Source organism: Rattus norvegicus, chromosome 18, assembly GCF_021556685.1.
Source record: "Rattus norvegicus strain SHRSP/BbbUtx chromosome 18, alternate assembly SHRSP_T2T, whole genome shotgun sequence".
NCBI classification, from domain to species: domain Eukaryota; kingdom Metazoa; phylum Chordata; class Mammalia; order Rodentia; family Muridae; genus Rattus; species Rattus norvegicus.
Window position 1 is genome coordinate 42,212,836 of NC_141551.1, and position 26,852 is coordinate 42,239,687.

General features: G+C 41.8%; 1 long non-coding RNA gene and 1 other non-coding gene across 2 annotated transcripts; both read left to right on the forward strand.

Moving 5' to 3' along the window:
• Positions 1 to 4,819: 4,819 nt before the first annotated feature.
• LOC108348786 (uncharacterized) lies at positions 4,820 to 25,973 on the forward strand. Its single transcript, XR_015643128.1, has 4 exons — positions 4,820 to 5,023; positions 13,314 to 13,758; positions 23,629 to 23,766; positions 25,783 to 25,973. It is a non-coding gene; the product is annotated as an uncharacterized LOC108348786 (long non-coding RNA).
• Positions 10,772 to 10,910, forward strand: LOC120098371 (small nucleolar RNA SNORA48). The gene has a single exon (XR_015643186.1). It is a non-coding gene; the product is annotated as a small nucleolar RNA SNORA48 (small nucleolar RNA).
• Positions 25,974 to 26,852: the final 879 nt, after the last annotated feature.

A 26,852-nucleotide genomic window follows, 5' to 3' on the forward strand; every position in this document is an offset into this window, starting at 1 on the left:
CCATTTTGGAAGAGTCACTGATGTGTATTGACTGAGTCAGCACGTACACTGGGCACAAGACTGTCATTTTTGCCTAAAGGCATCTGTCAGCATGACTATCAAAGGGCTACAGAACGCCTGGCTCACTGACACAGGAGCCTGTTTGGTATTACATTGGCTCGAGGATCCTGGGTAAAGAATAGGAGGAGCAGCAGTGGGTTCATGATCATAGTCTCCATTGGCCTTATCACATACAGCAACACCTTGAAGACAAAGTCCCATAAAGTGATGAAATGATTTTTTAATAACCAGTGAGGACACAAATTAGAGATGGGCATTATCCTCCAGTTCACAGTGTACCCCATCCTCCAATCAGCAACAATTTTACGGACAGTTTATGCATAGGTAGCATTGTGAATCTAGGAACCAAGGAATAAAAATAGACAGGACCCTGATTATGTCCCCCTTTCAAAAATATATGCATCATTTTTATTATACTTTAAGGTGTCTAAGTTTGGAAGGTCTCAGTACGAGAAAGAACACTTCCTCTAGAAAACTCATCAGGAGCCTTACTAATTTTAATTATGCTACTGCAGGTAGAACAACCTCCATTTCTTTCTAGAGTAAGGAATCACTAATGATCACAAAAAGGCTGCTGTCCCACACCAGGGTGATCTGGGAATTCCTTCATTTATGCTTTATAGCAAATGGACAAATGTAACAGCCATAACTAAGATCTCGTTGACAAAGAAAGGTTATGATGACCACCAGGTAAACCACCGGGGAGGGCACATTTGTGTTTGTGCGTGGATCTGCCTTGTGCTGGGAAAACACAACTGTCTCCTTGAAGTCGTTCACCACCTCTGGCTCTTACAATTTTTCTGACCGTGCTGCATAGATTCCCGAGCATTTGGGTGAGGGGTATGGTATAGACCTCCCATTTAGGGCTGAGAATTCTGGTCTCTTATTCTCAGTACATTGACCACTAAGGGTTGTATGTTAAGTGCCATTTCCTGAAAGAAGCTCGTCTGATGAGAGTTGAAAGATGCACTGATTATGTGCATATAAGTAAGTCATTAGGAGCCCATGTAACACTATGTCTATTTAGCAATTCATACATACATGCATACATACATACATATTAAATTCGTGTATTTGTATGGACACTTGTGTGCATGTGCACATGCTTATGTACCTGGCTGTATATATGTGTACCATATGCATGCAGGTACCTGAAGAAGCCATAGGATTCTCTAGAAGAATGGGTCCTGGGCCCTCTGCAAGAACAGCATGAGCTCTTAGTCACTAAACCATCTCTACAGCCCTCTATCTTTATTTTTTGGAAAAAGGTCACCGAATCTGAAGTGCATACATTGAGCTACCCTGGGTGAGCAATATGTTACAGGGGTCTGCCTGTCTTCATCACCCACCCCAAAGTTCTGGGGTCACAAGAGCATCTTTCCACATCTGACTTTTTACGTGGGTTCTTGAGATCTAGATTTCCATTCTCATGCTTGCAAATTAGGTACTTTACCAGCTGAAATGCCTCCCCAACTCTCCATATATATTTTTTAATTTTATGCATGAGTGTTTTGTGTGCATATATTTATGTGCACCATGTGCATATGCCTGGTGCCTGTTGTGACCAGGGAAGAATGTGGGATCCCCTGGAACCCGAGTTACAGATGGTTGATAGTCATGATGTAGGTACTGAGAATTGAACCTGAATCTTCTTGCCAGAGCATCAAATGCTCTTAACTGCTGAGTTATATCTCCAGCCCTCCTTATTTTTAAATAAGTGGATACTCTCATCCAGTAGCTACAATTGAAAAACTTTTGATTATGCACAGAATAAATTAGAATGTTTAGTGTAGAATTGTGGTTGTAATAAAGAATGCAAAAACTTAACAGGGACTAAATAAACTGTAATATTTTTATAATGAAACTGAATACAGGTATAAAACCAGTGAAGATTCAAGTGCTAACATGAAAAATCTTCCAATATATTGTTAAGTGAAAAAAGTTACAGAATGATGAATGTATTATGACTGTATAATTAGGGCGACCTATGTAAATGTCGGCCAATCGAACTGCATGGGGTTTGGTGGGAGGAACCAGAACAAACAGAGTGATTGACGCCCATCCCTGCTGATTTCTTCTGCCTTTGCTACATTATTTCTGTCTCCCTATCATTCCACTTTCTTCCTGTAATCTCCGCGTTGTAGGAGTTAAAGATGGAAGCCAAACCTATGTCCTGTGAACTGTTTGTGTTTCCTCTCATTAACAACCAGTTGAACTCAGTTGATAAACAACACCTCCAATCCAGACTGCTAATTACAGTGTCAAGATAAATGGATCCATCATGGTCTGCACTCTGGCTTGCAGGATCCCGTTGATGAATAATTAATCGAGCAGCAATATGATGTGTTAGATGGAAATCTGCCTGCTCTGGCTACCTCGAACACTTGAAGATAAACCACAGTTTGGCAAAGCTAAAATAAATAAATATTTGAATAGCAAATATTTTAAAGTACAGGTTAAATAATAAGCTATAGTGTCTTTGCTAAGGAAAACACTGTGTGTTATCCTGTGTGTTATTATTAGAGCATGCAGATTCTGAAATGGAAACATGCCAGAATCCAGGAGGTGATTGCTTTTGTATCCAAGGTGCAGTGATCAAGGAAGGGAGGTAGAGCAGGACTGGTCAGCTGTTTTCTGGTGTCTATTCCTCTTTTATTTGGAAACTGCCCAGTTTTTCCTCTGGTATAGTAGGATTTAAATATTTGGGCTATCTGTGATCATAGTTCAGTGATTGGGGGGCAAAATCTCGGTGGGTAGGGTAGACATGGCTGGCCATGCTGAAAGGCAATGTAACTCTGGTTCTTTGTGGACCTAATCTTTGCAGCACAAGGCAGTAAAAGCAAAGGAGAATTGACTATAGGAAGAGGGTGTTTTTTAGCTAGGCATGAGGTTTGCAGATAATTCAGGGGATCTAGCTAAATTTAAATTCCTTATCAACAATGGATACTTTAAAATGTAATTATATAGTAGATATTTCACAGGCAAACATATTAAAAGTTATTCATTGCTTGTCCAAAATTCAATTTCAGATTTAATTGGGTGTCTCGTCTCCCTGCTCCCTTTCTTTTAATGTTGAGTATCAATCCCAAGGTTTTGGATAAGTGAGGAAAATACTTTACCACCAAACTTCATCCTTAGCCTGAACCTTCGCATTTTTTATTTATTTAAAATCTATCAATTAAGCTAGGTATAGTGCCCCACACCTCTAAGCCCAGCACTCAGGAGGCAAAGGCAGGTAGATCTCAATGAGTTCGAGGGCAGCCTGGTCTACAGAGTGAGTCACAGAACAGCTAGAGCTACCCATATACAGAGAACTATCTCAAACCAAAGAACCCAAGACATATGTTGTATAAGAACATGTGCAGAAATATTTAACTTGAAAATGCTATATGAATTTAAAAATGGATTGTTCTCTGTGTTTCTTGATGTTACTAACTCTAAAATAATAAATTATGACCAATATTTTGAAATCAAAGTGTTGATATTGTATCAAATTAAGGACTTTTTTTAAAATTTGGGTGTCCTGTAATGAAACAGATTGTCTCAAACTAATGTCTGCATGTCAGCAAAAGTGCTTTATCGACTCTTAGAATTGCTAAGAGCTGGAGAGACTGTTTAACCAAGCAGGGAAACACATGGTGAGATTCTCCTCAGGCACTTCTCTCTTTTCAGCTACTTTCAGGATGAGACTAGCATTACATTCATGACGTTACCACCGAATTTGTGGGATAGCACACCAGTGGGACTTCCTGTTTTCATCATAGTACATAGTACATCAATGTATTGGGATGATTCCCTGCCCTTGCATGACGGGAAGGTTTCCTTGTCAGTCTGGAGAAAGCAAAAGAATAGCACAGATATTAAGGTTCATTTATGTAAATTAACAAACTGTAAAGCTAAGTACCTGTAGCTAAAAGCTAGCCTTTATGTTGATTTAGGGCTTAAGCCACTCCAATGTGTAATTAGTTTAGGGAAGGGGACCAGTTAATATAGAGAAGTGAGGAAGAAGTCCATGTATCTTATGCCTTCAAGGATGGACACAGAAAGCAATTGCATCAAAACACAGGAGCACCATGGAGGAACTCCCTGGAATAAGGAAGATACTTCCGATTTCTTTCAGTTGAATGGTAAAGTAAATGTGAATGCTAAGAAAAGCCTTTACCTTAAGAGTAAATGTTTTAAAAATATTTATTTTGAGGCACATCCCTGGGAATTGTGGGCATTCTACCCACCTTAAAGTTCACGTTTAAAAACCCCATCTGCTGCCAGGCAGCGGAGGGTCATGCCTTTAATCCCAGTACTTGGAAGGCAGACACAGGTGGATTTTTGTTTTTGAAGCCAGCCTGGTCTTCAGAGCTCCAGGATAGTCAGAGAGAGAGAGAGAGAGAGAGAGAGAGAGAGAGAGAGAGAGAGAGAGAGAGAGAGAGAGAGAGAGATCTTCGTATAGACCTATAGCCATGGCTAATCTGTACTTGCTAGTATCTATGACCTAAATGAGGGGAAGAATTAATTACCTGAGGAATGACCCATTACCCACAATTGAATTCTGATGCAATTCTAGGCCTTTGGCCAGCCCTGAGTATTGAATAATTAGAAGAAATCCAGCCTTGGTCTTCTCCTTTGATACCATCTTAAACTATACAAAATGAATAATTTATGGGCCAACAGAGCCAAGTATCAGTGTAATAGTTTGAATAAGAAGGACCCCCATCAGCTCATATATTAGAATCTTAGGTCTCCAGTTGGTAGAAGTGTTTAGGTAGGGTTAATAGGTGTGGCCTTGCTGGAGGAGTGTGTATTGAGAGTGGACTTTGTGATTTTTTTTTTTAAATCCCACATTGTTCCCAGTTAGTTTTCTCTTTGCTTCCCACTTAGTAGCTCTCAGCTACTGCTCCGGGGATATGCCTGTCTGCCTGCTGACATGCTCTCTGCCAATGGGTCATGGACGCCCCTTGTGAAGGCTGTAAGTCCCAATGACATCTTTCTTTTATAAGTTGCTGTGGTCATGGTGTCTCTTCGCAGGACTAGAAAAAAAATGATTGAGGTAATCAGTAATTTTATGTAGCTCAACAAATGCTTCTTGATATTCCTTTCTTTGTTGTTTAAAATTTCTGTGAGATGTCCTTTTAGCAATAATTGAAAGATACCTTTTGGGAAGGTATAATGGTGTATGCCTATAATCCCAACACTTGGGAGGTGGAGGCTGGAGGGTCAGGATCATTCTTAAGTACGTAGCTAGCTCAAGGCCAGCCTGGGCTACATGATACACAGTCTTGAAAAAACCAAGAGACACCTTTTAATTCATTAACTCTAACCGTGTGAGAGTGGGGAGACTTAGCCTATACTCCTGATGTTTTCTTCCTAGAGAATTCAACTCCTAAATTCAGACATTTTGGCCTTCCTTCATCTTCTCTAAGAAGGGAAGTGTGTGAAATTACCTATTTGATGAGCCTTCCTTTTGTCTTAGGGCTTGTCCCCTGCAGTGGTCTCTTCTGTTCCCCCAGAGGCAATCCCTATAACTCATTGCTCAGAGTCTATGCAGAAAGACAGGTTCCCTATTACAGTTTGTTGACAGATGGGCTTTTGTTCTGAGCAACATCTCAGAAGCTCCATTAGAGTGCAATTTCCCCTCTGCTCTCAGGCCCTGCTCAGCACTGCCAGAATTTCACATGCTAATTACACTCAAAGGTTGCCTACCTTGAATCTTTTAGTAGAAGATGGCTACCATATTGATATGAAGCAGCTCAGATTTTACACTTAGGATATTTGGATAATTTGATAGCTGATTTTCTCCCATGTGAGGATGTGATAGCCCCTATTTGTTCCCATGATTATTTTCCTTTAGGCTATATACTTGCTGTGGGGATGGAATTAACATAATACTTTTGTGTGCTTGAACTATTTCCTGTTTGATAATAAAATGGAGTCTGCTTCCTCAAAAGCACTTCGGAGTTTGTTTTTTAAAACGATGTAGGACAAATGCACAGAAAAGCCATTAAAAGTATCATCAGTGCCCAACCAGGGGTGAGCATCTGCAGCACTTCAGCCCCCTTGCACCTGCTCCCAGTCGCTGTTCCCTGCTCATACCTGCTTCCCTGATCTTCCACCACACATGAGTTCTGCAACTTCATGTGAGTGCAATCACTTTAGCGTCTGCTTTTGGTGTCTGGCTTCTCATGGCAAGGACTACTGTTCTTTCTTAACCCTGTAAATAGTGCTTGCTGTGCACTCTAAAACAATTATTGGGAAGGAAACGAGGCAGGCAGAGCAGGAGGAAGGAAGGGTGGGTGAGGCAATAAGGGGGAGAGGTTCTCATTGTCTTTATCTATTTTCAAGGTGATTTAGCCCATAAAAGTTTGGGGGGGAGCTATAAACAAGCCATCGGTGGCTATTGTAAGGATTTTAGCTAGAGAAAAAATAGAGAGACCTTGCTGAGCCACCTTGCATGCTTGTGCTATGGGAGCTGTCTACATGGAGTTTTCCCTTGTGAGCCTGAAGCAGGCTCCAGGGGATTGGCTAAGCCAGCTTTTATGGTCCTGCTTTGAGCATCATTGCCTTGGCGTTATGGTTTTACACTACAGTTATCAGCCCATGATCTAAACAAATATCTGCTGGTTCTTCTTTCTTCTCAGGTTTTCAATGTGGCCCATGGATAACGGATGGAAAGATAGCGTCTCAGTTCTCTTATTAATAAGCGAGTCCATGTTTGTCATAGTCATTTGTATATGATGGAAACAGGCTTAGACTAAGCCTCCCCACTGCCTCCCTAGGAACTGTCCCTCTTACTTGGACACATGCTGACCATCCTCTTCCAGGGTCTGGTAATTTTCATCACTTCCCATCCATCATTCATAAAGCATGAGGAAGTGAGGTCACGTTTTAAAACTACTGAGTAAGGAAGATAGAGTCCAAATCTAGCTGTTGAAGTCCCAATCTGATATTGTTCATTCTACTTCGTTTTATGGGTGAAACACAGCGATCACTTACTCTTTAAATCTTCAGTTGAAGAGATAGCCATCACATAACTCTTCCAGGGCCTTCTCCTCTCCCTCTTCCTCCCCACCTCATCCCTCTCTCTTTGTGGAGAGAGGGACAGTATTCATCGTGGGATTTGTTATACTTTTCACTCATTATATTCCACATACTTATAAAAATATTACTATCATGAAGCTTAATAAAAACTATTTGAACATACCATAAGTGTTATTGCAGGTAGAAATTTTGCTCGTGGAACAGATTGGTCCCTGCTGGTTACCTTAGAAGAATATAGCCTTTATTTGTATTAAATTCCTGTATTTCCTTCTAATACATAAAAGAAAGTACAAACATATTTTCTATAAACTCCCCTATAACATAAAGGCAATCTACAATACATTTCTATCAAAATCTCTCTCTCTCTCTCTCTCTCTCTCTCTCTCTCTCTCTCTCTCCTCTCTCCCTCTCTTCTCTCTCTCTCCCCAGCCCCCTCTCTCTTCCTCTCCTCCCCCCCTCTCCTTTTAGCATCCCATGAAGTTCCGGGACTCTTCCCCCATCAGGACTGAGATTTTCTTTCTTTTATACAGCCACATAGAATTCTTCTACAGTAGATGATCTGCTATTGTTTATTGCATATGTTCCTGTTTGATGGATTTCTGGATCGCTTCCTCTTTTGCAAACAAACGACTTTACACACATGTCACTTGTGGATGAGCAAGTGTTGCAATAAGATATACAACTGGAAATAAAGTTTCCGAGACTAGGAGTGATTTAGATTATGTGGCTGTGCTGTCCTTAAAGAGGCTACACCAATATATCCAACTCTATAGGTAGCCTCCATCTTCCTCTTTATGAGTGTTGATCAGATTCTCTGACAGGAGACGGCACACCAGGAGAAGGTCCAACCCTCTCTAGCTATCACTCTGTCTTTTGCTTCCTTTACTTTTTCACTAACCCCAACTCAACTTTTCTTTGAGCTTTCGCTGACATCTTTGAGTGTGGGTTTTCACTTCTAGACCCTACTGTTTGTATTTATAATTAAGGACTGTAAAGTTTAAACCTGTAGGCTCAAGAGAAATGTCAGCTAATAGTACGATACTGTGCTGAGAAAGTGCCTTGGAGGTTAAAAAAGGAAAAGGCTGTTAGATCTCTAACGCATCTATATAAGTTGACCTGTATTTCACAGATGCATGGGCTGTTGACTTCACAACATTTATCCATTCAGAAATGATTTATTCAGTACCTACCCTGTGTCAGACAGTACCCCAGGGATTTATGACAGCTCTGTGAACGAAACAGAGAAAGCTTCTTTTTCTTGTGAGACGAGAGACTAAATAGTAACTATTACAAACAAAAAATTGGTATGTTAGGGTTTCACTGGAACAGGTCCAATGGAATAAAATATATATAAATCAATAGACTTGTGGATGGAGAGCTAGGAATGCTGGGGGTCAGTGACTCCTGCAGGATTTAGGTTCAAGCTGGGCTCTCTGAGAAGGTATCTAGGCATTCTTTTTTTAGAGATTTGAAAGAGATAAGCCATTCAATGCTTGCACCTTGTCACAAAGGGATTAGTCATGGCAACGCTTTTATTGCAGGTCCTTGCCTAGAATGTTGGTAGTAAAGCAGAAGGCCAGTGAAGGAGGAGTATAAAAGGTGAGGTCAGAAGCTTACCCAGGAGTCAAATCATGTAATGACTGGTTGGCCACCTTAGAACATAGACTTTGCCTCTGGGTGAGGTAAGGAGGCATTGCAGGACTTAAACAGAAGGGAGACACGATACGTCTGACATTTTGATTCATACTGTTTGTTGCACTGTTAAAAGCAGACAGTGGGGAGAGTGGAGAATGAAGGGAGCCCAGCCAGGAAGCAATTTCATTATGGCAAAGGATGGTGGGGACTTGTGACACTGGAAAGAACTGGCTACAGTCTGGATATGGAAAATCTTCATATAACAAACAGGGCGGCAACAGAAGAGACCGAGACTGACCCTGATATTTTGGCATCAGAAACTTAAAAAATGATGTCACCAACATCTGAGATGGAAAAAAAAAAACCCAGAAAGAACAGACTAAATGCTTTGAATATTGAGCATGCAAAGGAATCAGTGTCTTGCTAGATAAGCAGAGTAGAGCAATTTGAGTCTGAGGATCGAAGAACATTCTAGTGGAGATAGACTTCGGGGGCTGTCTAATATGGATGGTATTTAAAGCTAAGGTAGGGGAAACCTTACAAAGGTGGGGGAGTAGATGGAGAAGAGATTCGAGGCCTGTCTCTGGGGCACTGCCACACTAGGAAGCACAGGAGAGGATGAGGAGTGAGGGAAGGATCCAGAAGCACCAGGAAGGTGTCGGGACCGTTCTTGGTGTTCTGGAAAGAAAGTGTTTGGATGAGAAGGGTGCTAACCACATCAAAGTTTGCTAATGGGCTTAGGGATGGGGAAACAGAACTTAAAATTAGATTCAGTATGAGATGGCTCAAGGCAACTTTGATTAAAAACAGTTTTGGGGTGGTAAGAGGGTTCAGTGATTAAAATTGCTTGCTGCTCTTGCAAAGGACATATGTCCTATCCAGAGCCCCCCACATCAGGCAGCTCAGAACAATATGACTCCAGGTACAAGGGTTCTGATGCTCTCTAGACCCAATGGGTGAGTACCTGGGTACTCATGTATAAGTAAAATAAACAAAAACGAACAAGCAAAATAAATAAACAAAACCCCCTGAGGTAATTATTGGTGGTGTAGCTAAGGGGAACCTTTTCCAGGTTAAGAAACCGTATGAAAAAGACCCAACAATAAAATAAGCATTAAAAAATCTCATTGTCCTTACTTGTTTGTAAGCATCTTCTGTTTTTATTTGGAGACGGTTTGCTGTTTTGTTTTTAGAGAAAACAAATGGGCATGTGGGAGAAATATGGCCCAAAGAAGTGTTTTTTAAGGTGGATACGTAACCATATGTCGCTGTGCTGATGGAACTGGGGTAGAGATGGACAGGTTACTGGAGCACCACAGTGAGCATCGGGGGAGACTTGTGTAATTGCAGAGTGATCGCATTAGGTGGGGTGTGACAGTTGGAAGATGAGGAAGGGTCTATGTTTAACCCAGGTTCGAGTCCCAGCACCCAGGCTGCAGCTTAGTCATATTGTTCTGAGCTGCCTATAACCCCATATTCAGGGGATTCAGAGCAGCGGCATGCACATGTTTCTCTTATATAATGTGCGCAGGCAGAACACCTAGACACATAAGATAAAATAAATAAATCTTAAAAGAAATTACAGGTCTTAAGAAGAGACCTGTTAATGTATTTGGGGATTTTTCTCTGGGGGGTCATTAGCCAGACAGCTGGTGACCATAAAAATGGAGTGCTGGGTCCTTTTAACCTTTAAAATAAATGATTCAGGGCTTGAGAGATGGCTCAGCGGTTAAGAGCACTGACTGCTCTTCCAGAGGTCCTGAGTTCAATTCCCAGCAACCACATGGTGGTTCACAACCATCTGTAATGGGATCCGATGCTCTCTCTGGTGTGTCTGAAAACAACTATAGTGTACTCATATACATAAAATAAATACATCTTTAGAAAAAAATAAATAAATTCAAATATTTGCGGAGGTAAAACACTTTCCATCCTTTTTTCTTTTTTGACCTGCTTTTCCCTTTCCATTTTTCCTGCCTCCTTCCTCCTGTGAAAACAACTTGAGAATAACTCTTTTTTATTTCTTTTAATGAATTTATTCCCCCTCCCCGGCAATGGGCAAAGAGACACCTTGTGGTGTTGTTCTTCTATCAGTCAGGGGCAGAGGAGATTACAGTCCTTTGTTCGTCTTAGCTTGATGCCTGACTTGGTGACCAACACCATCTTATGCCTAGGATACATAAAAATCAAATGAAATCCCGGCAGTACAACACAGGAGGGAAAGACAGACAGAGACCCACAGACTGCCAGGCCAACGACATACCTGTCCTCCAGCGCATGGCACAGGCAGGCCATAGAAACCCTCTTGTCACCACACCATGCAGCATGGATGGAGGATGTCACCCAAGGGCCAGCCAGCCTCGAGGCCAGCCTGCAGCAGGAACCACCACAATTTGCAAGTATGTAGTGGTCAGATGGGGGAGAAAGGGAAGTGTAGCAGCTTGAAGATTATGAAGACTTATGGAACTAGAAACTCGAGGGTAGAGAGGGGTAGCCTTTTATGAGTGGTCAGCCCTGCCACCTGGGGCCATGGTGAGGTCCCAGCCCCAACTGCCACTGAGGCCCATGTCTGAGTCCTTGGCTACGTAGCAGCGGCAGGAGTCAGTGTTGATGTCCTGGGCTCCTATTACCACTAGAGAACATGGGGATGTCCCTGGTCCAAGCATCTGTCAGGGACCACATGGATGTCCAGAGGCTGTGCATAACAGGCCCCATGCCCCACTAGATGCATCGGGAAAGCTGACGCCATCTCTCACTAGGGACAGCAATCCAGGAGAGCAGACCCTGTGCCTTGCCCAGGTAGCACAGTGGAGATGGTCCTGGCAGAGGGGCTGTGGGTGAACCAGCCCCAAGAGCATGGGTCTGGGAGAGCTGCCCCCGCTGCTTGTTTGCCATGGGGTGGCATGGGCACAGAGGTGATACCTTCCCCTGCCCCTCCCCCCCTCCAGCAGTAAGGACAGCTTCCCACAGGGTCCTGAGTTCAGGAGAGCAGGCCCTGCACCTCACCACAGATAGGTGTCATGGGTGGGTGCAGAGAGGGATGGTGATGCTTTCCCTTTTCCGAGCCCCTTACTACCTGCAACTGTCAGGAGAACTGGCCCTGAAGTCATAAGAGCAGGTGAGCTGGCCCTGCCCCCTCACTGGCTGTAGTAACCAGGAATGATGGCCTTGCACCTCACCTGGGCAATATAAAGGAGCTGGCCCTGATGGCCAAGGCAAAAGTGAGCCAGCCCCTCACAGACTGCAGCACTTGGGAGAATGGGTCTCAAACCTTGACTGGGCAGCACAGTGGAGCTGATTCTGAAGGTATGGGTGTGGATGAGCCAGCCCTGAGGGCTGGAGAGTAGGGGAGCTGACCCTGCCTCCCGACGACCATGGGACAATGGGTAGCCTAGCCCAACAGTACTGGAGAGCTCTCCCTGGTGGTGTGGGTAAGGAAGAACTGACACACTCAGCTACCACCCAGGCCCAGATCCAGGGCTCTGAATCGGGCCACCCCAAAATCATTTATGAACAATTGAGTTTGTGAAAGGGCTAGTCCCTCTGATCCAAAGTTGTAGGAGCTCCATGACACAGAACAGCAGCAGGAAAACCAGGAGGAGTCCTGGTGATGATCTAATATTTATGGTCTCATAGAAGCCAGAGATCTCGAACCAGACCAATGACTAATTGCAATGAACATTTGCAACTTAAGATATGTGGACAAAGGGGTGAGTATGCTGTGGGACACGCTGTGACATACTCCACCTTCCATGAGGAGATGTTTCCTATGCTTTATATTTGTTTTGTTGTTGATGTTGTTGTTTGTTTGCTTGTGTGTTTCTTTTCCTTTTCTTTCTTTCTTTCTTTCTTTCTTTCTTTCTTTCTCTCTTTCTTTCTTTCTTTCTCTCTTTCTTTCTTTCTTCTTTTTTTTTTCCTGTGGAAGGGAGAGCTACAAGATTATATATGAGGGGACAGAGAGATGAGTAAGCCTGGGCCTGTGATGTGAAACTCACAAAGAAGAAAAATAAAGTTAAAGAATATTTTTGTATGTGTGAGTATTTTGCCTACATGTATGTCTATGCACTGCAGGCATGCTTGGTGCAAGAAAAGGCCAGAGAGGGGCTTTGAGACTGGAGTTATAGATGTGAGCTGTCATGTATGCTGGGAATTAAGCCTTGGTCCTCTGGAAGAGCAGTCTGTACTCTTGACTACTGGGCCATCTCTCCAGCCTGAGACTAACCCTTGACATAGGCTAATCATACCTGAAACTGGTTTAAAATAATCCACATTTCTTCAATATTTGTGTGTTCTCAAAGTGTTGCAGGCTCTGTTACACGCTGTGGAAAACTGGTGGGGAAAAGAAAGAGAGACAAAAGGGGGGTTGGGGGGGCAACTGACAGTTCTTAGGGGAATGACTAACCATGTCCATGATAATGATACTTGGGATAGTGAAATTTGGGAAACATTGCTTTAAAGACTGAGCTTTATGTGAGCTTAAAGAAGCAACAGCTGCATTGACATCTGGGAAGGTGTGACCTAGTATATTATTTCAAGGATGGCTACCACTCTCTCATACCCTACATTTTTTCTGTGGGGACACATAGGTACCCACCGGGAGTTGCTGTTGATGACTTCTCCTCTTGAATCCGAGTGGACCTGAGACTCACTTGTAACCAGCACAATGCTCTGTGGAACTATTGCTGCATAACCTTGAGGAAGTCAGAGAAAAGAAACTCAGGTTTGGGATAGCCTTGATCTACCATGTGATGAATTTGATTCCCCTGGTATGGCCATGTTATCCTGAGGATGCCCCAGCCACACACAGAAGCTACTGTGGACGCTTGGTTCAGCCATCTTAGCTGCTAGTCGGCATCAACAATGGATGGAAGAATTCAAATGACATGATGGCCATTCCCAGCTGCCGAGCCACCCAGTCCATAGGTCTTCTTTGCACATGGAGTGAATTCACAGAGCAGAGAGAAGGCAGTGTCCACAGAGCCCATTAGCATGGCCCGAATGCTTTCTACTGCTGAGACCCTGAGTAACCAGGTAACAATAGTTAAAGAGGAAACATTAAAACTAAGGTAATATTTAGATACACACTAAATGAGGTAGGGAATTTTTGTTTGTATTTGGATAGGAAAATCTGAATGTTTCATGAGATCATCTAGAAATGCCGTAAAACACCTCTAGAGCTCTATCTGCTTGTAGAACACTTATGAAGATTTTGGAATGCAGCTCTTTCTTGTTACTCAATTCTGTGATGTCATAGCACCAACCAACCAACTCCCTTTCAAAGAACCTACCTTTGGAAGAGTGATCTTCTCACAAAGTTGACTGCATCATTTTATTAACAGACCACCCAGGCTTGAGAGATGGCTCAGTGTTTAAGAGCACAGACTACTCTTCTAGAGGTCCTGAGTTCAATTTCCAACAACCACATGGTGGCTCACAACCATCTGTAATGAACTCTGATGCCCTCTTATGGTGTGTCTGAAGACAGCAACAATGTACTTATATATAATAAATAAATATTTTTAAAAAAAGACCACTGATAAATACCTTGTAAAACCAATAGTATCAATAAGTATCTTACACCATTTATAAAAGCTTTTTATGTCTTCTGATTGTATGGTGCAGACTATAGTTCATATAGCTTACTTTAAAATGCATTTTTGTTGATATAACATGCATGCTTTCAATTATCTTGTAAAATGTTACAGGCAGTTCAACAATGACTCTCTGCACTTATATAAATATAGAGAAAGACTGAGAACATGAGAATTGTTCAGACCATAACAATAGATGCTCCAGTAGTCCCATTCTGGTGCTGCTGGCCAAGAAGATTTAGTCCACATTGGAGGGCTGAAGAATCTGGGTCAGCAAAGAATGGCAGTAACAGTGACATCAGAGTAGATGCACTCATCAGCAAAGAACAAAAGCAGGCAGACAAAAGCAGCCTTGCTTCCTCCCTGTTCCCAGGCTCCTTTATATTTGGGGTACTGCTAAAAAGTGCTGCCTATTTCATGGGAAGCTATCCCCTTTCAGTTAATTCATGCAGGAAAGCTCCTTGCATTGCTGCTTGTATCATGAAGGGTCTCATACTAGCCAACTCAGTACCTGAGATGATGACTAAATGTCACTGAAAGGGATTTCAGTAAGAATGAACAAGAGTTCACAGGACTGAAAGAAAGAATGAAAGGCCTGCCAGGGTTGAGGGCCTGGGCTGTTCCAGGGATGCAGGAGGCACTGGACATCTTTCAAGCTGTCCCCAGGAAGGCAATAAGCTCAAACTTTTCCTAGACCACAGCATTCTACTCGCTGATCACTAAGACCGAGGTGATGGGCTCTTCTTTAAGTTCCCTTCAGGCCTGTGTTGAGTAAAAAGTTTTCCAAAGCAAAATCCATAGCCATTGTTATCAGAAGGGAAGTGAGAGTTAGGAAACATGATCAATGGTGTCTTCTCTACCTATGGGCTTCTGGAGTCATCTAAAAGATCAATGGTCATTGGAGCGTATAAGCTTTTCAAATATTCAATCAACCCAACGTATCTGTAGAGATTGACTTACATTAAAGTGTCTCCATATCACCATTTGGAAAGATTTTTTATCTTTAACAATAGTCTCATATTTGTTACTCCCTTCTTAATGGTTTGGTGATGTGGACAAAGACAGAATTAGTATTTATTCTTTTAAAGTGAGAACTGGAGGTATTGGAATGGAAAATATAATCCAGATTACAAGACTTAAAATACAAAGAGTTCAACTGATTTTTTCTTTCATCCACCAATTCTGCCCCTTACCATTTTCAGAATTAGATTTGTGTGTGTGTGTGTGTGTGTGTGTGTGTGTGTGTGTGTGTCCTGGTTGTTTCTGTTGTTGTTGTTCATTTGTTTTCAACTTCACACAATCTGGATACATTTAGGAAGAGGACTCTGAATTGAGAAAAATGCCTCCATAAGCTTGGTCTATGGGTGAGTCTGTCCGTCATTTGCTTGATTAATGACTGACCTGGAAGGGCACAGCCCATAGTGGGAAATGCTAATCCTAGGCAGGTGGTACTAAGTTGTAAAAGAAGGCAAGCTGAGCAAGCCATGAGGAGCAAGCCAAAAAGCAGTGCTCACCCACAGTTTCTGTTTCAGCTCTTGCCTTAGATTCTTGCCCTGACTTCCCTCGGCAGTAGAGTATGACCCGATAGTTATAAATTACATCAACTCATTCCTCTCCAAGTTGTTTTTGGTCATGGTATTTTATCACACCAATAAAAACCTAACTAGGTCAGTAGGCATATATGTGTGTTTGTGTGACCTTAAACCTGCATGCCATGGTATACCCGTGGAGAACTGAAGACAACTTGCAGGACTCAGTTCTTGTTTTGTGACACTATTCCTGGAGAGAACAAGAGCAAATGTCTCATTACTCAGGATAGGAAAACAATGATAGACCAAAACCCAAATGTGATGAACCAATGAGTTTTACTATGGTTACTTACAGAAACATGGGTGAAGGGTTACTTATAGGAACAGAAATCATTCAAAGGCAGCTGCATCAACAAAGCCTACCCCAGCATGGGTGATAGATAGCTTATGAAAGTTGGGAACCTGGGGCTGGGGATTTAGCTCAGTGGTAGAGCGCTTACCTAGGAAGCGCAAGGCCCTGGGTTCGGTCCCCAGCTCCGGAAAAAAAAGAACCAAAAAAAAAAAAAAAAGAAAGTTGGGAACCTGGAGCACACTCCAAAACCAGGAGTGCACTCCAAAACATCCCAACAGGTTGGGAGAGTGTCCTGTCTAGGTAGTCTGAGTTGGTCTGAGTTTCTAGGCATCTCACCTGGTGCTTGCTTTCTTCCTGTCAGCTTGACTGTTCTTTATTTCTTCCAGGCAATTTGGCTGGTCTCTGCTATTTTCAGTCTGCTCAGCTGTCCCCTGCTTGGGGAGGGAGGGTCCTAGTGAATCTTGTCAATCTTGGGGATTTCCTGAAGCCATTGAGTTGTTTACTTCCTGAGCTTTTGGAGCTTCCTATAGGATGGAAGGTTTCACCTCCTCTTAGAAAATCCTGTTGTTAGCTGGGTGGGGGTGGTGCACACCTTTAATCCCACTTGAAGACAAGGGCAAGTCTTTGTGAGTTCAAGGCCATCCTTGTCTGCAGTGCTAGTTCTAGGAGGCCAATCAGGATTACACACACACACACACACACACACACACACACACACACACACACACACATGCACACAGGTGGGGGGGATCCTATTGTTTTACCTATTCATAAACACTTTGTCTTAAAATACTCTCCTGTGTCTTAAGAAGCTTCACTCCAAGGTGGAAGGTTTTAATTTTAGAAGAGATTACTACACAACAGTTCTCTTCTAGTATGTGGGACCCGAGGATCAAACTCAGGTTGTCCGGGTTTCTAGTTAACAACACCTTTGCCCACAGAGCCACCTTGCAAGCTCAGTAGTGCTCCTGTAAATATAGTTATTTTGCCTCTTAGCCTTTCCACAGAAGTTGTTAACTAGGCCACTGCATGGCAGAACTTGAAGTAATGCTATTAAAAAAGGTTGGTTCACATCTCGGCTTTGCTGCCCACATGCTGATGATCACAGTCATGATCATTCCTTACCAGAGGGCTGACCAGTTTCTTCCTAGGGCTGATAGAGAATGAAATAGCAAAATAACATTAGATATTCCAGGGCTGTATGAAGTGTCATGTGATTATGAAGGTTATATTAATCTGCTTCCATCATTCTCTAAATTTTGATTTGTGGACACAGAGTGACATTACTGTCAAGAATGATAGCATGTGTAGTTGAGCATCAAGCCATAATAATACTAGATATCTGCCCTTGGCAGCGTCAGAATGGACAAAGGCAATCGTCTTTAGTCTGTGTTCTTGCTACATGTTAAGCAGAGTAGTGAGGTGTTTCCTTCTCAGAGAATAATTAAGGTGAGAGCACTGCATGCCATCTTTGATGAAATGCAGGTTTTACATTAAAATCAGATTCTTTGGGGATGGAGAGATGGTTCAGTGGTTAAGAGTGCTGATTGCAGGGGTTGGGGAGTTAGCTCAGTGGTAGAGCACTTGCCTAGGAAGCGCAAGGCCCTGGGTTCGGTCCCCAGCTCCGGAAAAAAAAAAAAAAAGAGATGTGTGAGATGTGTGAGATGTGTGTGTGTGTGTGTGTGTGTGTGTGTGCACTCGTGCATGTGTGTACATGTGCATTAGTGCTAGCACACATGTGGATATGTACATACAAGAGTGCTGATTGCTCTTCCAGAGGACATGAGTTCAATTCCTAACACCCATATGGTGACTCACAGCTATCTGAAACTCCAGTTTCCACACCCTCACACAGACCTACATGAAGGCAAACCCCCAATTAACATGAAATAGATAAATTACAAATAAATAAAATAAAATCCTTTATTTTTACAGGTTGAATAGCATAGCATCTTAAAAACAAAAACAAAACAAAACAAAAATTCTAGCTGATTTAATTTGGTCTACTCGAAACAAAAAGCTATTTTATGTAAGATTGTTCTTGGTACAGAAATAGTTTCACTTGTCTGTGAATTGGATAGATCTGAAAAAGCATTTTAAGCACGTGCCTTTCATTGCATGCAAACAGGCAGAGCATAAATGTCAATAGGTGTGTTGGACAAAGTCACAGAACTAACTTCCCTCATTTTAATGAGAATTGGCTGTGGTGACATTCCCTTTATTTTTAAGTTTTTTTTTTTTTTTTTTTTTTTTTTCTGGCTGTAATATGCTTAGTGAGTTTCGAGGAAGGCTAGCTGCATTTTGTCATTGGCCTTTCCTTCTAAGCCTGGCTCATCCCACTTCATGAAATGGACACTTGTTCTTCTTACTCAAGAGTTCCTCCAGCTTGAGGTATAGTTCAATGGCAAAGTACATGTTTGGTATGCATGAGGCCCTGGGTTCAATTCCCAGCATTAAAACATAGCCAGCAAATGCCTGTAACTCTTTCCTCCCCTGTGCCTAGGCATTTGAAGCTCTATGTGGCAGAAGTAGGTAGCTATTTGAAAAGGCATGTCAATCAATCTTCTTGTTGTCAATCTTAAATACAAAATAGTTTATGACATTTAATAAACCCGTGCCACATACCACTTATATATACTATACCTAATAATCCCTTTAAGTGTGTATTTTTACTTCATTCAATGGTCACGGAAGTCCTTGAAGAAGCTGAAATGACTATTTGGCTTTCAAGTGTCCTGCATTTGGCACATTAATCTAATTGGCCAGGGGAAACTTAAAAGGAGAACATTATGCATCTTTGCTGCTGAAGACTTGTTTTCATACTGTTTTGTAGAGAAAGAGCTCTAAGCCAAAGGAGAGTCTGTCTTTCCCACCCTGTTCTACTGCATTATAATCCTACAGATTGAATAAAGGGAATTGTATCAGGCCCCAGGACATCCTAACAGACTCAAAGGATGAAACTGAACCCTACAGAAGAGCATCTCTCATTCCCACCCTGTTCTAAGCAGAGCTGTTGGCCTATGTCCATCTAGGAGGTCACCAATTTTTTTCCTGGGTTCGTTCTTTTAGTCACCTTCAATAACTGGTCATTATAAACACTGGAGAACATTCCTGGGAAGGCCATAAAACTACTAGGTTATCTTTCCTGCTAGGGACCCTGGGGCACCAGTCATGGTTCTATTGAGACACTTATCTATGTGCCCATCTCACAAGATTATCCTCATTCTCAAATGACATATGGATGTAAAACTCATTTGAAAAGTGGAAAGACTGGAGTCAAAATGATAAGAGGATAAAGAGTGCTGTGATCATGATGATGTCAGGAGGCTCCACCCCAGAACAGTCAGAGCTGTCAATGACAGGACAGCAATCTCCCCAAGACTCAGGGTTGTCACCTAAGATTTTAGCAGGTTTGCTTGAAACAATCTTCCTTTTTTTAGTTAGTGGGGCAGAAGAATGAAGAGTTAGGAATGCTTATATAGACTGAATATCTTCCCAAATAGTCTCTCTCATATTGTGATGGTTTGCATATGCTTAGCCTCGGAAGTGGCACTATTAGGAGGTGTGGCCTTGTTGGAGTAGGTGTGTCACTGTGGGCTTGGACTTTTAATACCCTTGTCCTAGCTGCCTGGAAGCCAACCTTCTCCTGGCGGCCTTCAGATAAAGATGTAGAACTCTCAGTTTCTCCAGCACCATATGTGCCTGAATGCTGCCAAGCTCCCACCTTGATCATAATATTCTGAACCTCTGAACCCAAGGCAGCCCCAATTAAATGTTGTCCTTATAAGCGTTGCCTTGGTCATGGTGTCTGTTCACAGCAGTATAACCCTAAGACACATACCATTTACACACACACACACACACACACACACACACACACACAATATATATATATATATATACACATATATATATATCCTTAGACTCATCCCAATTTCCACTGCTAACAGACCTATACTGAAGATGTTAAATTATCACTCTGTATAAGTTACTTACCTAAATCTGTAAGTTTGACTCCCTAGTTGTAAATCTCTAGCCAAGCTTTGACATCCTATGATGACATCCTATGCTGCTCTGCTAGTCTACTGAAGAACAGACACCGGGGAGGGGAGGTATTGCTTTCAGAAATGAAAGTGATGAGCTGTCTAAAAATAATACACAGGGAACACCCCCTATCTCTTTCTCTTCTCAAATGTCACATCACATTGGTCTCGGTGAGCCAGAAAGTCACTTAGTGCACTCTCTAAAAAAGATCATAGTGTCCAGAGAGTGAAGGACACTTTCTTTCATTTCCAATTGGCTAACTCATCACTCCTTCTCCATTTGTAGGCTTGACGAGTAACTTAAAAGGCATGAGTCATGTTCTGAAAGTCAAACACACGCACGCAGAGCATATAAAATGAACCGCGAGGATCAAGAATTAGAGGCATGATGTGGCCTTTGTAGAAGATGACAGCATCCCTGGGGACCACAGTTTCTGAGTGTTGTTGAACTAAGGACAGTAATGACAGGGTTCAGGGTTTGCCAGAGAGTGTGTCATAACATGGAGATTTTAGGAAAAGCGTAGAGAGCCTTTAATCAGGCCTAAGAGAAGCTTGCACACAGTACCCTTTTGTCAATTGTTTATGTGGTGACAGGGGTGACATAGAAACTTGATCTTTTTTTTTGTCATTGTTATGAAAATTTAGAGTGTGTATATCTGTGTATGTCTCTGTGTCTCTGTGTCTGTGTGTATGCTTATATGTGTATGTGTATCTGTGTGTGTGTTATCTGTGTGTGTGTGTGTGTGTTATTTAAAAACAAAACAATAGCAACCATCCACTCATGCAAATGTTCCTGAGAGAACACAGCTTCACTTCTCCTGAAAGAGAAACTCTGAAACATGACTTTCATTTTTTCCTTGGATTCACCTCTCTCCCATGAAGCCACATGTCACACCGTGCTTTATAGGATCCCTGGGACCTACCTTTATTGACAGCAAGGTTTTATTTTGAGTTTCAGATTCTGGCTGCCAGACAACACCTTGGGAGTATCCCAACCACACACTGATGCCGGAATTACTTCAGCTACGTGTTGAAGCCTTTCAGCTTGCCAAAGTAGCTATTACCTTATTTCTGATACAGTCTCATTCCATCATAAATGTAAGGGCTGGGTCTTTGATCTCATGTTCCAACGTTAATTGTAAGATCTTTGAGTGAGCACCTGTAGTCCTGGTTGACAAAATGATATCGGCAGACAATTCTTATTGTTATGGATAATTGGCACAGAAAGGGGAAACAATAGAAGGGACGATAAAGAACAAAAGTAAACACTTGTAGAAACATTATGATTTAGAAAAAGGCACTGCAGTGTAACAGCATGATAGTTTCAAGCCCTGGCTCATAGGGACTTAATGAAATAAGCAGCATCTGATGCTCAAAATATATGTTTACAGAGGCAGATTAAATATCACATATTTCTATTGCAAACTAGTGATTTTTGTGTCCAAAACGTCATTATCTTCAAAAGCTAGATACAGTCCTTTGAGGTCTGCAGATCCCAACAGTCTGCTTTTAATGTTCCTTGCAGTTAGCATTCATTGTTGTTTATCTTGGGAGACACTATTTCCATGAACAGACAGAATGATAGGATTTCCACTTCAGCAGACAGCAGTCCTCAAGGCTGATAGGAAGGCCAGGGAGGATGAAGAAGACGTCCCAAGAGGGCTGTCATAGCAATGACGGGGCTTATTACAAAGGACCTCAGGTTTAATGACAGGGAGAATTCATAAGTCCCAGTTTTCAAGTCAATTGGCTGTTCTGTTCTCAGTTAGAACCAACTCCCTTCCTCTCTTTCTTCCCCATTTGCCAAGTAACATACCTTTCCTTGATTTGGGGAGAATGGGTGGAAGAGACCCTGCCAACACTGGAGTGAAAAATGTGTATTTGGAATCATGTCATAAAACAAAGGGGAGTGAAGAGGAAAACCAAATGCTTGGGCTTGACATGGGGCTGTCCAGCACTGCTTCCATGGGCTGGACTCCCGATGACACAGATCAGAAACATCCCCCAAAGCTGGGGTAGAAGATTTCAGTTCATACGCCCCATATTTTATCCTATGCACATCCCTTTCCTGCACAATGTTAGGAAGTTCCTACCTTGGCTGTCAAAATGTCACTCAACCCTCCCTCCATCTGTCTATCTGTTGCTGACTTCCAGTCTTCATCCTTGACTCCCAGCATGGCTTTCATGTACCACGAGCTACTTAATGTTTTGAGTGCTCATGCTTCCTTGAGTGTAGGCCTAGGTTGCTGAGCGAAGAGTTGGTGACACTAGTTGGACTCATCCTGTCTATTGGTCTTGAGGTCTTCAGCTTCCTCAGTGTTCATTCACCCCAACTCTGGAATGAAGGCATTCAGCATCATGTTGTTTTTTGTTTTTTGTTTTTGTTTTTTTTTTGTTTTTTTTTTTTTTGCTACTGAAATTTTCTCATGTCTTTTAACTCTAACAAAAACTCTCATTCTTCAATCAAGAAGTCATCCTGTTTCAAGAAATTTTCTTGTTCCAAAATAATGCCTTTTTTTTTAAAAAGCACCAATTTCCTGAAGAGGTAGCTCAGTTGGAAGAATACTGGACCAGGATGACCAAAGCCCTGAGTGTAATCCCCAGCAACACATAAACTGTGTGTGGCAGTGCGTGCTTATAATCTCTGCTCTTGGGAGGGGGAGACAAGAAGATCAGAAGCTCAAAGTCACGCTGGGCTACAAACTGACTATAAGGCCAGCCTATGCTATATGAAACCCTGTTTCCCAAATAAAACCCAAAATTATAAAAAATTAAGGAAATATAAACTTGAGTAAGATATAAAATTCTTATGGTTTGAATAAGGAAATTTTACTACTTTTTTTTCTTGGATATCAAAATAAAATTCTGGTGATTTCGAATGCCTTTGAATAAAAGACTTTGATCACTCTAATAAATATTATAATGCATATATATGCATTATTTAAATGCACCCACATATATTTGGCAGCAACTAATTGCAATTACTTACCCTAGACAAAGACAAAAATGTTTCTCATTTCTTAGTATCTGTGCAAAGACACCATTCCAGATGGGCCCATTATGTGATGCTGTATTTCAAAGGGAAACATTTCTTAAAGTTGCTGGGGGAAGAGACTATTAAGGAAATAAGAGCTGCAGAAGGAGATGCGTGTTATCTATTTCTTCAATTAGTGGCAAAATCTTGGTGGTGTTCCTATAGAACGGTGGGGGTTCTAATCACAACATTCCAATCCTGACTTCTACCAGTCTCCTTGGTGATGGTGCGAAAGTGGGGAGAGAGCCAGAGTGGAATTCTGGGTGGAAGCCCTCTCTGACTTTGTAACTCTGAACATAGAGTTGCACTATTTTGTTTAATGCATCATTTAATAAAAGTTTTTTCTCAGCAGGACAGCAAGCAATTATTTGAAGCAGCTGGATTCAAGAAGGCTGGATCACGTGTTATCACACACGGAGGACTCACAGGTTATGGGGAGCTGAACAATGTAATTACGTTCATGGAGTGCCACCACTTCCTAATTTTGAAGGTAAGAATTGTAACAGTTCTGTAATAGCCACCAAATATCATTGTCAATGTGTGAATATGTAAGGCTCTCCAAGGTTTAAAAATGGGTACATGGACTGAATTTTGTGTGTTCTGCTGAATAGTTCTCAATGTTCCAAGGAGAATGAAATCCTGGGCAGATAGAAGACAGATGTCCAAGACTTAACTTAAAGTTCTCATTTCCTAAGCTTTTATTAATCACAGCTCTGCTCCCCAGGTCAGTGCAGAGGTGGGCCCTCCTAGGCTACCAGCTTGTATTTCCTTTATGTAGTTACCCAAGATTAAGAAGATGACACAAACATGCCAGTAGCACTTCCCCTGGCTGTTACCATAGTAAACGAGAAAGAAGGCCCATGACCACTTAGAAAGCAGGACCAGCTTTTCATCTGCTACATGGTTATAGAAATAAGTAACTTATTTATTTACACATTTATGTTTGCCCACCAATTCAATGAATGACAGATAAGAAATTTAACTAAAGGGCTAGGAGTGGTACTCATCTCTATAATCTGAGCGTTTGGAGGATTGTGAGTTAAGATTAGCTAGAATCACAGTGAGACCCTATCGCAGCAAAAATCTGATTATTTGGAAGTGAAAATCCCCAGTGAAAAATGGCTAGAGTTTCAGCTGGGCAGTGAGGGTGCACACCTTTGATCCAGCCCTCTGGAGGCTGAGGCAGGAGGGTAGGCCAGCTGCAGAGCAAGTTCCAGGACAGCCAGGGATACACAAAGGAAAACAAAACAGCTTCAGTTTCCCATTTGGTAACACTTTTTTTGTATGCCAGGTAGGCCTAAATAACAGGCACAAATATATGTGAATGCTTTAAAAATCAAAGTTCATCTGCTCAACACTACTCGTGGAACACATACTGTTATCACACAGCAGGTCTTCCTGGTGAGGGGAAGCAGAGGGAGATATTAAGCAAAAAGTCATAAATGATATGATACAGTCTCTGTGACCACTGTTATGAAGAAGAGATATAATACGGGGCTTTCAATTGGGAAAGCGGGTTAATTGAGGATTCCCTGAGGCAAGTTAGGATACTGAGTTCAGAGTCTAAGGCAAAGTCAGGGGATGTCTAGGACCTGGAGCCCATAAAGGAGAAGCAGACCGGAATGATTGCAGAGCGAAGCTTTGTAGTCAAGATTTTGTGAAGAAGGAACATACTACACTTCAACAACAGCAGCAGCAGCAGCAGCAGCAGCAGCAGCAGCAGCAGCAGCAGCAGCAGCAGCAGCAGCAGCAGCAAGGCTAATGTCTAGGCCTGTTTGTAATGATGAAACACAAACCCAGTGTAGGTAGGGAGCCATGGGAGCCTTCCAGACCTACTTTGGGGACTCAACTAATATATGTTTCCTTAAACTCACCTGGGATTGAGAAGGCAGGCTAAAAAGATGCACAGGGAAGCTGCCCCAGAGGGAAGGCAAACATGGCAGCATACATGACAGTGACATGGAGTTAAGTAAGAGCAGGATGGCGGGTTGGACGTGTGCTGCAAAGGGAAGAGAAGAGCCTGAAGCTCAGTCGTCATAGCTTCTCCAATGCGCCTGCCTGTAAGCTTCTTGCCAGTTTAGCCATAGTTCTTATTGACTACTTAGGGTATATAGGTATTGTGACTATTATTTATTATTATAAATTATTTATTATTTATTATTTATTTATTATTATTTATTGTGACTACTATTTCTCGTTACATATTCCATGTCTTACGACTTTCTATATGATGACACTCCGGTTTGTTCATCCCATGAATATTTATCAATCTGTCCCTTGTTTTCTTCTAGATTTTCTCTTTGTCTTCCGTTCTTCTTCCCTGACTTACCTATGTAGCCCATACTGGCCTGAAACTTGTTGTGCAGCCTAGGTTATATTTCTTAGGATATTGCTTTTATGATAATCTTTAGTTGATTTTTAAAAATTGATTTGAAATAGATCTATAGAATTTGTTGCAAGTAAGGGTTAGCTTTCTTTCTTTCTTTTTTTTTTTTTCTTTTGATAGGTTAAAAAATAATCACTTTCTGGGCTTGGGCCTAGGTCATGACGGCATGGCTAAAGATGGCAAGAAGGTTGGTCTTTTAATTTGGAAGGAGTTGTCAGTTTTCACAGACCTGTCTTCCTATCGAGCAATGCAACTTGACTTCTTTCATTATTTCTTGAGCAATGTGATCTTATGCATGAAGGCAAAGGTATGTATTTGCTGTGAATTCTCTTGTAGTTCGTGTTTCCTTGACTTTCATCAAGTATATATAACAAATCCATCTTCTCTGATGGATTTTGGCTGATAAATTTTAAGAAGTTGGTATACAGCAGATAAAGGAAACAATTCCTTTCCCTCCAAAAGGCTTTGACATTTGTTCCAGGCAGGAAAATACATAGAAAATAAATTTTTTCTTTTGCTTGGAATAAATGTGTTTATTAGGGATTTCAAATCACTCTCTCTTTGCAAGGGATGGTTTGTCTAACCTAGTACAAGGTTGAACATGGATCTATGGTTGTAGATTGACATCTTTAGTTGCACTGTATCATGATCTGGATATATTCCAGAACACTTCTGCTGTTGTTGCCTGTTCAAGGCCCAACTTAGGAATCCCCCATCTTTGTCCTCGTGTGCTTATCTGCCTGTTTAACTGTAGATTCAGTGAAGTGTACAATTTGGCCATAGGCCTCTAAGGACTGACCATGAAATTCAGTCTTTTGTTCTTGAAGGACGTTCTCTTCTTGCCCAAGCAAAGCAAGCCATTTATCGTTAGATATTATAGTTGATAATACTCACAGAAACATGCTTGAGAAAACATCAAAGACTCCAATGGTACCTATCTATTTGATAGATCTACCATTCTGTGTTCAAACAGCTTCATTCAAAACTGCCCTTTCAATGTCCAAACTGAGCTTGTCTTTGGTAGCCAAGTCTTGATTTACGGAGATTTCTGCAATGGTCTTTGATCCCTGTTTCTCCTCAGTCTCTACTTATTGGGCTTTCAGAGCACCGCTGAGACCATGTCCTCATTTTCACTGCTCTGCAGTAGCGATGGCTTACAGCTTGCTATTTCTTTGAGAATTTATACGTTG